Below are 11,413 nucleotides of genomic sequence, written 5' to 3'. Positions count from 1 at the left end.
TGCTTTTGTGGATGGTTTTACCTTTGTTGTTAATTTTATCACTGCAGAGAAGGATGTGTTGACATCTCTACCTAATCCAAGAATTAAGGACTTGAAACGGGAGTACCCTCGACTTAGGAAGCTACAACTGAGTGATGAAGAAGAATCGGCAGATCAGCTTCCTGTACATGTCATCCTAGGAGCAGCTGATTACCATCGCATCCGTTCAACAGAACCACCAATTCTTGGAAACAATCCTGACACTGACCCTGGAGCGGAATTCACTATGCTGGGATGGATCTTATATGGGAGGCTTATTTCAGATGGAGGTGGTGTGAAGAAGGAATTCCTTTTAACCTCGAGCCGAAGTGAGTTTGAACGCTTGTACTCCATGGATGTGCTTGGCCTGGATGATACCGATACTCTCAACCCCTCATTCCACCAAGACTTTAAGGACCAAATCGAGTTCAAGAGTGAAGGGTTTTATGAGACACGACTGCCTTGGAAGCTTCCCCATGGACCGCTCCCAACCAACAAGGGGCTAACAATGGCGCGACTCTGGGGAACAACAAGGCGCTTGGAGAAACATAACAAACTGGTGGAGTACAACACCATTATGCGAGAACAAATTGAGAGAGGAATACTTGAGCCTGCTCCAACTCAGCCCACTGGAGAAATCGTGCACTGTGTTCCACATCATCCTGTCATTCGCGAGGAGGCTGAGTCGACAAAAATGCGCATAGTCTATGACTGCTCCTCCAAGACCAGCCAGCAATTACCTTCGTTGAATGATTGCCTAGAGACCGGCCCAGCTCTTCAACCTCGGCTCTTTGACATTCTCCTTCGTAATTGGTTGAAGAAATTATGCGTCACTGGAGACATAGAGGAAGCATTTCACCAGATTCGTGTTTATGAGGATGATCGTGATGCCCAAAGAGTACTTTGGTTTGACAATTTAGACGAGTGAAAGGTGGTTGAGTATCGCTTTACATGAGTGATCTTCGGTGCAGCACCTAGCCCTTACATTTTGGGTGCGACTCTCCAGAAACACTTGTTGGCACATCAGAAAGAATTTCCAGACATAGCTAAAGCACTGCTGGATGACACTTATGTTGATGACATACAATATGGGAGCAACAAGGTGGAAGCCCTCACACGGTTTAAGGAGGAAGCGACACAGATCATGCACAAAGGAGGGTTCACACTACACAAGTGGCATAGCAATGTACCCACCCTTGAAAGTACACCTGAGAACAAGGGATCACAGAGAGAGGATCAAAGGGCCAGAATACTAGGCACCCAGTGGGACAAGTCGACAGACACAATCTTTGTTGATTTTAAACCATGCTGCGCTGCAACAGAGCCAGTAACAAAGCGGAAGATGCTAGCGGCATTTAACAGTGTTTATGACATTCTCGGTTTGGCTTCATCAGTTATGATTACTGGAAAGATCATCTTTAGCGAAGTTTGTTTACAGAAGATATTCATGGGATGCACCCCTCCCTAATGAAATTGTACAGAGGTGGAACAAGTGGTTCAGCAGTTTAAAGAAACGGCCAACCCTTGCAATTCCAAGAAGTGTTGCTGACTACAACAAAAGGGAACTGTCGTTACACGGATTTTCGGATGCCAGCAAATCAGCTGTGTGTGCGGCTGTTTACGTTGTTGCTAAGTACTTGGATGGGTCTGTCAGTCTAAACCTTCTTGTTTCCAAGTCAAGAATTGCTCCTAAGAACACGTCGATTCCACTCCTAGAACTCACTGCTGCTCTCACTCTTGCCAAGTTGCTGAATCATGCCACTAAGGCACTTGACCCCAACATGTTTGGTGAGACCCACGCATGGGTGGATAGCACTACTGCACTCTACTGGTTGGAACACAAAGGCAAATGGTCACAGTACGTCGGGAACAAAGTCGCAAAGATACAGGATCTTGGAACCTTTGTGTGGCATTACGTCCCAACAACAGAGAATCCTAGTGACTTAGGAACCAGGGGAGTTGCTCCCGCGAGAATTGATCAGTTTTGGCTGAAGGGTCCTAAATGGCTGACCAGCGTCGAAGAATGGCCGGAGAAGGTAGAAGTCAGGGAGACAGCAGAAGCTCAAACTGAAGCATTACCGAGAAGGGATGCTGCACTTCTCCAAAAACAGGGAAATCAGAACTCACAAGAAACTTGGGCCGAGGAACTTATCCAGAAGCACAAGTACTGGAAGCTTCTAAGGATCACAGCATTCATTAGCAGATGAATTGGTAACTGCCGGAAAGTGGCTCAAACACGTGGACCCGTTACCACTTTTGAGATTGAACAAGCTGAGCAGTGGTGGATCAAGTTAGCACAAGCAGGATGTGAGCAAAGAACCGATGTTCCCATCAAGAAGGACTCAGTGGGGATCTGGCGTTGGTATGGGCTAGTCCCGGACTACCACCCGATGTTTCTACCAAGAAAGCACAGATTGGTGGAGTTGGTTGTGGAACATTGCCACCAGATGAATCTGCATAGGGGAGTTCAGTCCACAATGAACAAGGTGCGAGAGAGGTTTTGGATCCCACAACTGCGACGTATTACCAGAAGGCTAAGGTTGAGCTGCAATCACTGCAAGAAGTTCAGAGCAAGGGCATTGCCCGCACCACCGATGGCTGCTCTACCGTCATTTCGAGCAGAGTTTACTGATCCATTTTCCTCAACTGGAGTGGATTTCATTGGTCCATTGTACCACAAGGCACAAGGGATTAACGCTGGGAAGGCATATGTCGTCTTATTCACTTGTGCTTGCACTCGTGCCATTCACCTAAGATTGTGTACGGACATGACTGTTGAGCAATTTAAACGAGCATTGAAGGAATTTGTGGCGAGACGAGGTGCCCCGCGACTGACAGTGAGCGATAATGCGAAGACGTTCATAGCGACTAAGGGATGGCTCAAGACTCTGCAAGAAGATGAAGATCTGAACAACTACCTCGCATCACAGCAGATTCAGTGGAAGTTTAACCTCTCCAGAGCCCCCTGGTGGGGAGGATTATTTGAACGTATGGTTGGCATCTTGTCTTTTCTTGTCTTTTCTTCTTGTCTTCTCTTGTCTTTCAAAGGTTATTGGTAGAGCATTGCTCTCTTATGCAGAATTAGAGGAAACACTTCTCGATGTTGAATGCTTTGCGAACAACAGACCGTTTTGTTACGTAGGTGAAGAGTTTGAGCAGCAGACAGTTACGCCTAGCATCCTTATCAGAGGAAAACCTGCGACTTTTCTTGGAGAAGATTTTGGCACTTTAGATGACACTAGCGACGTCACGAGAAGATTGCGTTACTTGAGGAGTTGCCGACTGCAGCTCCACAAACGATGGGTTAAAGAGTATGTTCATGCGTTGGAGAAGAGATCTAAGACTCCAGTAGCTGAAAACATGACGGTTCCCTCAGAAGGGTCCATGGTCCTAATTAAAGACTCCATTAAGAACACTGGAAAGTGGAAACTTGGAAGAGTTGAAAGGGAAGGAGGCGAGGATTCAAGATATTGACAGGAAACGGGTACATTGTAGAACGCCCTGTTCAACTGGTTGCGGATTTGGAGATAGGCGCACCACCCCAACTACACTGCACAGTTTTGAATCCAGATGCGCCAGAGTTTCAACCGCGGCAGCAACCTAGACGAGCAGCAAAGAGTGCGGCAAGGAACCGGATGATCGGAATTGCAATGAACGAGTTTGAAGACGATTAGAACTGTATTAAAGCTGCTTATCAGCCCTTTAATAGGGGGAGGGTGTCGTAAACTCCCCAGTTTGCGTTACGCGTCAGATTTTATGACCATACTTGGAAATAGGGTTTTCGGGTTTTTACAACACACGTGCTCGCAAAAAGGGCACTTGGCCTTGCACTGTAACACTGCGTTTTTCTCGCGTTGGTTGTTAAACAGTAAACTGGAAAACGGTGGATTCTTCAGTGTGTCAGGGAATTTCTGTTTTATTCTAATACATTCCCCACAAACGCGTTCTGCGTAGACCGTGAAGGGATTGAATGAATAAGTGAATGATCATCGCGGTTATACGCAACTTAAACAGATGACTTGCGAAAAGAAAGCCTGAAAAAAAGTCAGGCTTGAACGAGACTCGAAGCCATGACCTCTGCGATGCGGGTGCAGTGCTCTACCAACTGAGCTATCAAGCCAACTGGGAGCTGGTCATGTTGTGAGTTCGTAATGTAGCCGTACAGAGCTGATGAGATTAAAGTGAATATATGAAAATTCATACATTTGAACCACGGTAGCAAATCTTTACATTCTCAAGGCGGATGCAACATCGTCCAATATTGTTGAATCCACCATGTTGCACGATGTTGCATCATGTTAGAAAACGTTGACGAAGTTTGATTTCCATCAAACTTCTTCAACATTTCTCATGAGTTTTGTTTCCAGTTGTGAGCAACAAAATTCGTTTAGCTTGAACACGCGCAACTTCTCAAGTTCTCGGTTTCGGAAATTACACATTTGTATATTGCGAAATGAGCTCTGCGTAGACCGTGACGGTATTTTTAATTTTTTTAAATTTGTAAACGCTTTTCTTCAATACTCCTCGTAGCAATGATTTCTGAAAAAAAAAAAAAAAAAAAAAAAAAAAAAAAATAGGGAGCCAAGAGGTCCGAAGTGCTTCGTTTGGCAAATTGCTAGACCGCGACGGTATTTAACTTGTTTGTTTACATTCGTAAACGCTTTTCTTAAATATTCCTCGCCGCAATGATAATTTCTGAGCAAAAATAGTAACAAAAGGAGTCCGAAGAAATTAAAAGAAATAGCCTAAGGCTGCAAAAGAACACTCGACCGCCGAAAAAGAGGATATTGGAGATTCTGAGAATCTCAATTCGATAAACTGTACAAGTTCTCGAACTATTAAACTGAAGAGCGGACTTCACATGGATTTTCGAATACTGGAATGGGGAGCGCTACATTACGGTTAATGTTCTTTTCGGTACGGTAATTGCGGTAAAATATTACCTCTCAGTCAGAAAAAATGAAGCAGAGAAAAAAAAGTGATACAGTATATGCCCTTCGGGAGGCGATCCCGGGAGGTGCAGATTACAACCTAGAGGGTTTACCACAACACCAACCAAGGAACACTGCCCACAGAGATGTTTCTTTAATACATTCGTGAACAACTGCCGCTCATACTATAAAAATCGAAGAACCAAATCACTTTACACCTTCTCAAATCACGAGTTACCTCACATAGGTGCCTAAAATTTTACGTGTTATGTGTACCAAATTCATGTACATTAAGGACATTTATTAATAAAAATTACACACAAATACATAATAAAAAATAAAGCACAGAATTCACTGGAATCTTCAAGCTCAGCGACACCAGAAAAGACAGGTATGTGCAAACCAATGAGTACCAAGTGTGTAGACTAGGGGTGGGGTTGAGGTCCCCCCACCCGGCCCCCTCCACCTTCGACAGTAAATAGGGATATTTTATAATCACTAGTTAGGTAGATAGATAGATAGATAGTTGATGATGATAATCTACGTAGCTGATGGAAAAACCGTGTATAAATAAAGTTATCCTATCCTATCGTCCGCACTACGGCCGTGCCGAGGGGACGTCGGGAGCCGTACGGTCGGGAACATAAAGTGGATAATCTCCTAGGAGCCTTAAGCGGCACTCGAGAATCCCCTCTCGATTCGGTTGTAGATTAAGCCTCAGTTGGTCCTCCCGGAACTGGTCTGATCTCTCCCACTGTGTTTGTGCTCTCTTCTCCCAAAATAGTTGTTGCTTGCAATTTCTTCTGTGGTTAGTGGACCAGAGCTTCTCTGACTTCTCTTCTCAAGTCCCGTCGGAGGTGTCTCTTGTCCGGCGAATTCCTGGATGGCGAATGCCTGCTAGGTACAGAGGGCCCATTGTCTGGTATTTGCTACCTAAAGCCATCAAGGATGCTTCCTCCCTACAGCTTTTCAAACAAAAACTTAAACAGGCCTCAAGGACATTAGATCGTATTCAATTCGAAAAGGAGGCCTGTGTGATAACATCAAAGCAAACGGATTTTTTATACATTTCTAAGTTTTTGAAATTTCTTTACGTTGAGTGAACTTTTATGAATGGAGAATTGTACATATATTTAAGTAGTTTTTTAGTTCCTGGCAGGTCCACACCAGCCTTTGGGTTACCACAAACCGACCTGCCTTAACAAAAATTATAAGTATATATATATGTATGTATGTATGGCCGTACTTCACGATATCACAGTTGAAATAAACAAAACGATTTATTCTACCGACAATTACACTCACGGTCCACACACCCACAGCGACTTGCTCCTATCTATATTATATTGGGTAAGGTTCAAGTTCTCTTGATGCTGTGCTTTGCAAAGAAATCACTAATCACTGTCAATATTTGGAAGGTGGCCATTAATGATACGATTCTTTATCTTATTGATCAAAAACTAGCGATTTCATTTCCTATTCGTATAACTGATTCAAACAAAATTAACGACAAATTGTCATGCTGTCACGCTCCCTTCTACGTTATTACCAGCATTATTCGATCTTATTCCATAAAGAACATTGCGAACACATTTATTCCGCTTAAATTTAATCTTTCGCATTCAGCAACTGACAGTCAGTAGTGACTACCAAGGGTACTGGTGCAATGCTCTAGCTTATGCAGTCCTTCCACATATTGTGTGCGGATATGGTCATGCCAGAGCGGACCCAAGAAAAAGAGTAGTAACTTGGATAGGACATAGTCCGCCATACCCTGGGGTTCCGGGCATATGGATCTGATCGTTTTTAGGAACAAGTTAGAGGAGAAAGAATAATTCTTTCTCTTTAGCATTGCAGCCATAATTACTACAACATGAGGAAGTTTTCAGTACAGCTTTTGATTAATTTAATCGTTTATAACGTGTTTAAGTCCATGAACGAGCGAACGTACAGTCCACCGAGCGCTCACCGGCGAAAACGAACTAACGAAAAACCGAGTGAACGAACTAACGAAGCCAGACGAGCAGCTGAACTACCGAGTAGACATTAGAGAGATTTAGCTTCGCGTTAACGGCTAACGCCAAACGGGAAACGTCAAGCCGCTGTTTGTTCTAAAATGCATAAACTTGTGTTTCTCGTACTCACTTCTCTCTTTTTCGTGTTTGCTCGATAGCTGTCGCCGACTGGGTGGAGATAAGCTTAAACCAAAAAAGCTTCATTGTTTTTCATCAAAGAGAAAATTTCAGCCTGGCGTTTGCCGTTTGCCGTAAACGCGATGCTAAATTTCTCTATTAATGTCCATTAAGAAACGCTAAAAATAGCATTTCAGAGCTACTAGACTAGACTTCAAGATTTTCTGGAGGAACATGCTCTTACGCCCCTCCCCCGCCTCCCTCCTTGCCATCCTCCACGTACAAGTTTCTGCCTTCGGCGCTCCCAACGCTTGCCTCGCTCGGCTCTCCTAAAAGTCTGGCTAGGGTCCTGTTCTCCCTTCCCTCTCCTCCCCCCTCCACCACCGTGTTAATAATTAACGTTCCTTTACATTTTCTGATTCAGCTAAATAATCCTAACTTTGATGAACAGCATTTCAAAGACCAAACAATCAAATTTGCCCTGGCACTTTCTCAAAACTCTAAATTGGCTTTCTTTCAAAAGGTTGTTGTTACCGTGAGCTTCTAATGATCTCCGATTGCCGAATTTTTGTGCTCAGCAATGCGTTGATGAAGGTGTCGGGCTGTAGTTCAGCTCGGCCGTATGCATTATGCAGATTATGTCGGCTACACAGCCCGACACCTTCATCAACGCATTGCTGAGCACAAAAATTCCGCAATCGGTAGACATTTCTTAGAAGCTCGCAAACAACCTTTTGAAAAAAAGCCAATTTAGAGTTTTTTAAAACTCTAAATTTCTTAAAAGAAAGTGCCAGGGCAAATTTGATACGTATCAAGTAACTTTGTTGGCTTTTACAAATATCCCTTTCAAAGGCCCTTTGAATGTAGCAAGCAAAGAGCCAATGAGTATTCCTATTCCCTGGGTATTTTTGTTTAAATTTTCACGTTGAGTGCGCTTGTAAGCATGCCCCTGTGACTAATACCTGAACTGAGTTTCCTCGTCACGTCCGTGGTGATATCGTAATATTATCGTGCATTCAAAACGAGCAACATCTTAAAAAGGTTCAGCCTCAAATTACCCAAAACAAGAACGTTGAGATTAAAAATTATACTTTCTTCTCGATGTTTACCAAACAAAAGTTTAGCGAGAACAATGATTAACCGGACCAAAATATCGGAAGATGAGTTTAATATGGGCTGGCAAAGTAGCCTGAGTATCAGGCTTTTCGGGGAAAGGCCTGATACTCAGGCTACTGGCAAAGCGGCGCGAGAAAGGAGGCAAAAATTAATCGAAGTATTGCGAGAGTATTGTGCACAAGTACAAAAAGTGCTCAAGGTCTCGTAAATCAGCGCAATATATAATCTAAAATTTTTCAATTATAATACAAAGGAACAAGGAACAAGACATTAGCTATGATGAGTCTAATGGACGAGGGCAAGTTCTCTCAATTGACCCAGGTCGTGCATGTCTGCGCATGGAAGCTCATTGGCCTCCTGTCTTTTGCCTCTCGTTTTGCCAGAATAGTACTATTACATGTGTAAAATTTAGTTCAGTTTAGTTGAGTTCATTTTATTCACACTTCGACATTTTGTTAAATTTACAAAGTATATGCTAAGTAATAACACAATAAAGAAGAAAAACGGAAATGGATGGCTTTAGAGGGAAGTGTGCGGTGGTTAGACGAGCATAACTTTGGAGCTTACCACCGCATTCACATGAATTTTAAAGATTCAGGAGAATTGTGTGCCAAGACTAGCAAAATTTTATATAGTTAGGTTACTTACTCTTGAGAGCTTGACAGAATTAAATTGTACTGTTTCTTGAATTGAAAATAGCTGAGAGTTTTAAAAGTCTATCAACGATCAGTGTACTTTTAACTCAATAACTGTTGTGAAATAATTAATCTTATTACTTTTGTCTGACTTTGAGCACGTTTTCCCTCGGGGATTCAAAGGTATGCATGCAAATGAGCCAGTCAGCCAATCATAGCGTGGAATCCTTTGTAACTACGAACAATTCTCATGGCCGTAACAAATTGCCGCAGACCCGTACGTGAAACGGGTTTCGGGCAAACGAATTTTACAAATGCAGCGTTAAAGCAGTAAAGGATCCCTTCGCTGAGGTAAATTCTTCTCTTTATACTATTCTGGTGCAGATGCTTTATTCTATTGATTTTTCTGTTTTATCTCGTGTATTTTTGCAACCAAAATGTACAATTACTCTTTACTTGTTTTCGAGTGTTGTTGCAATGTTTTCAAGTGCGATAAAGAGATGCTTCAGGGCAGAACGATGCAGCCGTCTTAAAGATGTAGATTAAACCTTTACCGAGCTTAAGGAAGCTACATCAAAGAGCTTCGAGTGATAAGCCGGTTTTAGCTTGGACAGCTGTTCACCAAACTCGATTGACGTAACGAACACTGTGACAGCTCCAAGACAAAGAATCATTTGAAAGAAACATTCCTTTCTAGCGGTTAAGCGTGTTTTGTGATTTATGTCGTCAGGTAGAAGTTCTGTTGCTTCGTTTTACCATCACACTAAAGGTCAGATAAGTTAAACAACTTTTTAATTTGTATTTTAATTCGTAGATGGAGCTGCATCGCGATGCTGATCTGAGCGTGGTGTAGCCACAAAAGACGACAGTATTGGCAACAAGGAAAGCCAACCTTCTGGCCCCTTCATCGGGGGCCAGATCGGCTTGTTCCCTTCAAATGCCAACGGATTTCAACCTCAAGAAGCGGAAAAGTACATTGAGAACTGGAGTAAAGACGAAGGCACAGAAGTTATTCGGTAAACATTTTGTCCCCCGTATCATATCATCGTGAATGGTTCCAATATTTGTTTACATTTGCTTGATCACTTCTGGGTTGAAGTCGCTACTTGTTTATAAAGTCTGTGTTATCTTTGACAGGTTTCGTTCCTGGAGTTTGCTTTATTTTGCACGTAGACGTCTTAGGGAAATCGTTGTTGTCTAATTTCATGCTCGTTATCGACAATCTATCCAAGGATATGTTACTAAATTTGCTGAAGGCCAATATCAATTTTCGACAATCGTCGATCGTGTACCATTGTTCGTTGAAACTTTTTTCGATTTTTTTCAGTGGTTTGACACGCAAGCGTTGCTATTTTGGTTCGTTTCTTTTCGAACAGCGTGAGAAAAACCATCTCGTGATTGTTTCGATCGTTAAAAATATAGTCTCGTGAGTGTCGTTGAGTAGATTTTATATCATTTCAATTTAGTAGCTAATTTTAGGGTTACTCAATATGATGTTTAAAAATAATTTTGCTGTTATGATGTGATCAAAGATAACATTTTGTAACATTCATAAATTAATTCTTCGTAACAATTAAAAATTATCGCGGAATTGGGTTTAACAAATATTCCGGGTCACAAGACGTGGCCTTGAAGTGTGGTGAGTTTATCTGGCAAATGTGATATGATATGGTTGCAAGTATTCACTAATAGTGAAAATGAATTATTGCGGCAGATCACTTGATGATTATAAAACTTACTTTCACGGTTACATAAATTATTGTTTAAAGATGTTGGTGCTTGACAGTTTTTTCAGAGAATGAAAGCAAAATTGGATTCTGCATACAATCACTGTGATTTTTCAAGTTTTTAAACATCTCTTTGAATTTGAACAGATTCGACACTGTTTATTTTCTGTAGTTTTGAAAAAAGAAACTAAAATAAAAATTTTTATTTCAAACCACAGGTGACAACTTTTTTTTATATTTATGGCAAAATTATTGCTGTAAATGCATTTTCAACATATTGTACACTCAAGCTTTGTCATTAAAAAAAGTTAGATAACAGGTGCTCTGTGCCTCACCAATAACATGAACAGATTTACTACATGTGAATTATTGATTTTATGTTATTTTGTGCTTTAAGACATAACAAAGACACTGACGCTATTCCCAGCTCTTGTTTATATGTATGTTGCCTGACGACAGCTTTCAAACAGCTGAGCAAAAAGAGAAAGAATATTTGTTAACAAAAGACAAACAATCCACAACAGTTTGCATACTGTGACATGACATACCTGTAAAGATATTAAATCTTTGTTACAGAGCAGGATAAATGTAATTAATTATCAGCTAACAGTAGGTGCTAAATTTCTATCTATATGACACAGCTTGCTCTTGCAATACATGCAAGTTACATTCAAAATTCCTAGGGTTTGTTTAATTCCTGATAGCATCATAAATTGTTTTCATAATTTCCCCATTCAATGTTATTCAAAACAACACCACTACATCATCCAATGAAAATTAGGGAATAAAATAACCATATTAAATTAACGTGTGGGTCTCGAATAGCAATCGCAATATTATTACAATTTTTATGG

The 11,413-nt window shown here is 41.5% G+C and overlaps 2 protein-coding genes across 4 annotated transcripts in view; one reads left to right on the top strand and one right to left on the bottom strand.

Moving 5' to 3' along the window:
• Window positions 1-11,413, bottom strand: part of LOC146474413 (uncharacterized) — a 77,220-nt gene that overhangs the window by 55,323 nt on the left and 10,484 nt on the right. The window lies entirely within an intron of this gene.
• Window positions 9,815-11,413, top strand: part of LOC146474411 (rho guanine nucleotide exchange factor TIAM1-like) — a 33,195-nt gene continuing 31,596 nt past the window's right edge. Inside the window, exon 1 of the mRNA XM_085117017.1 lies at window positions 9,815-9,848. The gene's annotated coding sequence lies outside the window, so the exon portion shown is untranslated. The remainder of the gene's footprint in view (window positions 9,849-11,413) is intronic.

Source organism: Pavona decussata, unplaced genomic scaffold (assembly GCF_977016875.1).
Source record: "Pavona decussata unplaced genomic scaffold, jaPavDecu1.1 SCAFFOLD_89, whole genome shotgun sequence".
Lineage (NCBI taxonomy): Eukaryota > Metazoa > Cnidaria > Anthozoa > Scleractinia > Agariciidae > Pavona > Pavona decussata.
Note: the sequence above shows the minus strand (reverse complement) of the source record. Positions and strands in the feature narration are given on the sequence as shown.